This window comes from Anomaloglossus baeobatrachus, chromosome 8 (genome assembly GCF_048569485.1).
Source record: "Anomaloglossus baeobatrachus isolate aAnoBae1 chromosome 8, aAnoBae1.hap1, whole genome shotgun sequence".
Taxonomy (NCBI): domain Eukaryota; kingdom Metazoa; phylum Chordata; class Amphibia; order Anura; family Aromobatidae; genus Anomaloglossus; species Anomaloglossus baeobatrachus.
Window position 1 is genome coordinate 181,051,162 of NC_134360.1, and position 6,000 is coordinate 181,057,161.

The window sequence follows — 6,000 nt, forward strand, 5'->3', positions numbered from 1 at the left end:
TTATTTATTTTTTTTTGCAGAATATACCAAACTTTTGATTTGGCCACTCCTAACATTTTCTTTAACTCTCTCTCTGATGGATTTCTTCTTTTTTCAAAGCCTAATGATGGTTTGTTTCTCTTCCATTGAGAGCTCCTTTGACCGCATGTTTTGGTTTGACAGCAACAGCTTCCAAATGCAAATGCCACACCTGGAATCAGCTCCAGACCTTTTATCTTCTTAATTGATGATGGATTAATGATTCCATGGAGCCCATTAAAAAGCCTTTGAAATAATTGTCCAATTATTTTTGGTCCTTTTCTACCATTCAAGACCATTTCCTCTCTCAGATGGTAGGTGAACCGACCAGGGGAGATAATTTGCTAGATCTGGTCCTGTCAAATAGACCGGATACAATTTCAGATCTACAGGTCCGGGAGCACTTGGGCACCAGCGATCATAATATGGTAAGCTTCAACATAATATTCAATAGAACATTTCAAAGGGGGAATGCTAAAACCTGGAATTTTAGGAAAGCTGATTTCAACAAATTAAGGGAAGAGCTTAAATGTGTAGATTGGGACAAAGTCATGGTAACTGGGGATACCGAACATAAATGGGGTAAGTTTAAGGATATACTACTAGAGTCCTGTAAAAAACGTATACCCTCTGGTAATAAAATGTCCAGGAATAAAAAGAAACCACTATGGATAAATAAGACTGTACAAAGTATAATAAAACAAAAACAAAGGGCATTTAAAATCTTAAAGGCTGAGAATACAGAAATAGCATTGCAGGAGTATAAAGATATCAATAGGAAATGTAAAAAAGAAATCAAACAAGCAAAATTAGCTACTGAAACAAAAATCGCCAATGACATTAAAATAAATCCCAAAATCTTTTATAAATACATTAATGCCAAAAGGAAAACAAAGGATAGTATCGGCCCCTTAAAATATAATAACAAGTTAGTTATAGAGGACAAACAAAAGACTGAGATATTAAATAGGCATTTCTCATCTGTATTCACCAAGGAACTGACTGTACCAGGGATCATTCAACAAGTGAAAAATCAAAGTCCACCATCCGATATAATTAATTTAACACAAGATGAAGTACGCCTACGTCTGAGTAAATTAAACATAGACAAATCCCCAGGGCCAGATGGCATTCATCCACGAATATTGAGGGAATTGAGCTCCGTAATCGACAGACCGCTGTATCTCATCTTTTTAGACTCACTTGTAACAGGGTTGGTGCCTCAGGATTGGAGGATTGCTGATGTGGTACCGATATTTAAGAAAGGTAAGAGGGTAGATCCAGGCAACTACCGTCCAGTAAGCCTGACATCAGTAGTATGCAAAGTTTTTGAGGGCATTTTAAGGGATGACATGCAAAAATATATTGCAGAAAATAATATGATAACTGACAAACAGCATGGATTCATGAAAGATAAGTCGTGTCTAACCAACCTGTTGGGGTTCTATGAGGGGGTAAGTTCAAACCTGGATATTGGTAATGCAGCTGATGTGATTTATTTGGACTTTGCAAAGGCATTTGATACTGTACCACATAATAGCCTTATACTAAAGCTCCAGAAGCAAGGACTAGGGGACACAATATGCAACTGGGTAAGGAATTGGCTAAAAGATAGGAAACAAAGAGTAGTCATAAATGGTACATTCTCTAAATGGGCTATAGTCAGCAGTGGGGTGCCGCAGGGATCTGTGCTTGGACCGATTCTTTTTACTCTCTTTATTAATGACCTTGTGGATGGGATTGCTAGTACAGTGTCAGTCTTTGCCGATGACACCAAACTATAATAAATCAAAAGAGGGCCACTTAATGATTAAAATGGCAACAACTCTACCAATGAATGAAACCAAGAAAAAAGAGTCTTTCATTTTGCCAAATAGCAACAGTACCCACACAAGCCATATCATGAAAATATAAATATTTTATTATAAATGCTGTAGGGGAATCGATTGTAGGCATACATAAATAAATACAGGACCAAGGGAATAGTGCTGGAGGGGAAAACCCCACGTGTCCCAGGCATTCATTCAGGAGAACCAGTCTCTACTGAGGAACGACAGACATATCATAAGTAACACCAGGCAGACAAAGCTCAAAAAGTAGTGAAGCGGCCAAAGAGGCCAAAACAGTTAATGCCCAAAGGCAAAGCCACCTACCAGGAGAGTATGACGCCGAAGTCCGGGATAACACGTGGGGACCAACCCTATGTATGCCTACAATCGATTCCCCTACAGCATTTATAATAAAATATTTATATTTTCATGATATGGCTTGTGTGGGTACTGTTGCTATTTGGCAAAATGAAAGACTCTTTTTTCTTGGTTTCATGACACCAAACTATGTAGGATATTAAAAACTGACCTGGATAGTACAATATTACAAAAAGATCTGGATAAGATGTCAGAATGGGCAGATACTTGGCAAATGAGATTTAATGTTGATAAATGTAAAGTAATGCACTTAGGACTGAGTAATCCTATAGCTGCGTATACATTAAATGGAAGTAAACTCGGGACTACAGAACAGAAGGACTTGGGTATTCTCATTACAAATAAGCTGAGCAGCAGCACTCAATGTCAGGCAGCAGCTGCTAAAGCAAACAAGATTTTAGGGTGTATAAAAAGAGAGATTAGATCCCGTGATCCCAACGTATTGTTACCCCTCTATAAATCACTTGTAAGGCCACATCTGGAATACGGGATCAAGTTTTGGGCTCCACATTTTAAAAAGGACATTCAGAAGTTAGAGTCAGTTCAAAGGCGGGCAACTAGACTATTACAAGGAATGGAAAGCCTCACATATGATGACAGGTTGAAAAAGTTAGATATGTTTAGCTTAGAAAAAAGACGTCTCAGAGGAGATCTCATTTATATGTATAAATACATGTGTGGTCAATATAAAGGACTGGTACATGACTTATTTCTTCCAAAGACAGTACTAAGGACCAGGGGGCACTCACTGCGAGTGGAAGAAAAGCGATTCCGACACCTAAATAGGAAAGGGTTCTTTACAGTTAGAGCGGTCAGACTGTGGAATACACTACCACAAGAGGTAGTAATGGCAGATACTATAACAGCTTTTAAAAAAGGGCTGGATGATTTCCTCAGTACACAAAACATTGTTGGTTATAAATGACTTAGTGACCAAATGTAGAACTGGTGGAGGAAGGTTGAACTAGATGGACCTAGGTCTTTTTTCAACCTAAGTAACTATGTAACTATGTAACGAAGTGTTAAAAATGTCCTCACCAGTAATAAAAGTCAATGTGGTCACATCGCTGCTGTGATTTGTGTGTCGTGTACATGGCAACTGGCTGCTTGCAATATGACCAAATTGAATTTCATTTTGGTGTGATCTAGCATCTGCATGTGTTCTATCATGTAGCTTAAGCCTTAGTGCTAACAGCTGATATATATGCTTATAATATTGTGATCACTCTTTAAAGGGAATAGGTTTGTGTGACCTCATTTGAGAGCAGCATAATGTAGGAAAAGAGACCCTGATTCCAATGATATGTCACTTAGATTACTGGGTGAAGAAATCGTGATACAATCAGAACTTTTAGATGTAGCAATGTAGCAAAGCTCAGAAAGCTTCCCATGCCCACACCAGGCTCTCTATGTACAAAGTCTATAGATAGTGAGCTGCTGTTCACAGTAAAGGGGCCTGTCAGACTGCCAGGCAGAAGGCAATGTAGTTTGACCAATGATAAGGTCCTGGTGGTAAAACAATCATTTCAAGTAAACAACAGCACATACACTACAGTTCAAAAGTTTAGGGTCACTTTGATATTTCCTTATTTTTGAAAGAAAAGCACATTTTTTTCAATGAAGCTAACATTAAATTGAACAGAAATACACTCTATACATTGTTAATGTGGTTAATGACTATTCTTGCTGCAAACGTCTGGTTTTGAATACAATATCTACATAGGTGTATAAAGTACAATTTCCAACAACCACCACTCCAGTGTTCTAATGGTACATCGTTTTTGCTACTGTGTTAGAAGGCTACTGGATGTTTAGAAATCCCTTGAAAACCCTTGTGCAAGTATGTTAGCACAGCTGAAAACAGTTTTGCTGATTAGAGAAGCTTTAAAACTGACCTTCCTATGCGCTAGTTGAGAATCTGGGACATTACATTTGTTGGTTCCATTAAACTCTCAAAATGGCCAGAAAAAAAGAGAACTTTCATGTGAAACTTGACAATCTATTCTTGTTCTTAGAAATGAAGGATATTCCATGCAAGAAATTGCCAAGAAACAGAAGATTTCCTACAACGGTGTGTACTACTCCCTTCAGAGGAGAGCACAAACAGGCTCTAACCAGAGAAGAAAAAGAAGTGGGAGGCCCCACTGCACAACTGAGCAAGAAGATAAGTACATTAGAGTCTCTAGTCTGAGAAATCGACGCCTCACAGGTCCCCAACTGGCAGCTTCATTAAATTGTACCCGCAAAATGCCAGTGTCAACGTTTACAGTGAGGAGGCGACTCCGGGATGCTGGCCTTCAGGGCAGAGTGGCAAAGGAAAGGCCATATCTGAGACTGGCTAATAAAAGGAAAAGATTAATATGGGCAAAAGAACACAGACATTGGACAGAGGAAGATTGGAAAAAAAGTGTTATGGACAGACGAATCAAAGTTTGAGGTGTTTGGATCACACAGAAGAACATTTGTGAGACGCAAAACTACTGAAAAGATGCTGGAAAAGTGCCTGACGCCATCTGTCAAGCATGGTGGAGGTAATGTGATGGTCTGGGGTTGCTTTGGTGCTGGTACAGTGGGAGATTTGTAGAATGTTAAAGGGATTTTGATTAAGGAAGGCTATCACTCCATTTTGCAACACCATATCATGTGATCAGCGCTTGATTGGAGCCAATTTCATCCTACAACGGGACAATGACCCAAAGCACACCTCAAAATTATTCATGGACTATTTAGGGAAGGAGCAGGTAGCTGGTATTCTACCTGTAATGGAGTGGCCAGCCCAGTCACCAGATCTCAACCCTATTGAGCAGTTGTGGGAGCAGCTTGGTGCAAAAAGTGTCCATCAAGCCAATCCAACTTGTGCAAGGGGCTTCTGGAAGCATGGGGTGAAATATCTCCAGATTACCTAAGCAAATTAACATCTAGAATGCCAAAGGTCTGCAAAACTGGAATTGCTGCAAAGGGAGCATTCTTTGACGAAAGCAAAGTTTGCAGGAGAAAATTATTATTTCAAGTAAAAATCATTATTTTTAACCTAATCAATGTCTGTACTATATTTTCTATTCATTATGCAACTCATTTGATAAATAAAAGTATGATTTTTCATGGAAAAGACAAAATTGTCTGTGTGACCCCAAACTTTTGAACTGTAGTGTATCTTGATAAGAGATACATATTCTCTTCCCTTGTCTTAACCCCTGCAGCATGCTGTCTTCAAATTACATAGCAAAAACATGCTGATAAAATCCTTTTAAGCAAATCTGTTACCAGATTTCACAATACAATACATTCTAAATTCCCCAAAAAAAAATGCATTTGTGCCTGCCTAAATAAGACGTACACTGCCAAAGTAGAGACCACAAAGTGACAGGTTGATTATAATGGCTTCATATGGAAGCCCCGACAGAGCCACAGCCTCATGATAAACCAATGCACTGGCAGACACAGACAGAAGTCCCTGTGCAAGAAAAATATATGGGCCAATAACTCATTATAGTGAACAATTCAATCTGCTTTGGATTTAGAAGTTGACCCTCTTACCTCTTGAGCCCCTCTTTGGCTGCACAAGGTGGCACCAATGATATGTTCTCCCCTGGAACAATGATATTCTATGTTAATACTATTCTGCTGACTGCTGCATAAAGCTGTTACCATTACACCAGACAGGATTTGGATCGCGGTTTCGTCTGTGTGTGAGACAATTGTGTGAGTATTTAATAGAATGTTGCATCAATGTCTCCAAATGGAACGACACTTTAATATGGGCGAGTGGTTAAAT

At 39.0% G+C, this 6,000-nt stretch overlaps 1 protein-coding gene across 1 annotated transcript in view; it reads right to left on the reverse strand.

Moving 5' to 3' along the window:
* Nucleotides 1-5,798, reverse strand: part of NUF2 (NUF2 component of NDC80 kinetochore complex) — a 237,608-nt gene extending 231,810 nt beyond the window's left edge. The window contains exon 1 of the mRNA XM_075321005.1: nt 5,763-5,798. The gene's annotated coding sequence lies outside the window, so the exon portion shown is untranslated. The remainder of the gene's footprint in view (nt 1-5,762) is intronic.
* Between the last annotated feature and the right edge of the window lie 202 nt (nt 5,799-6,000).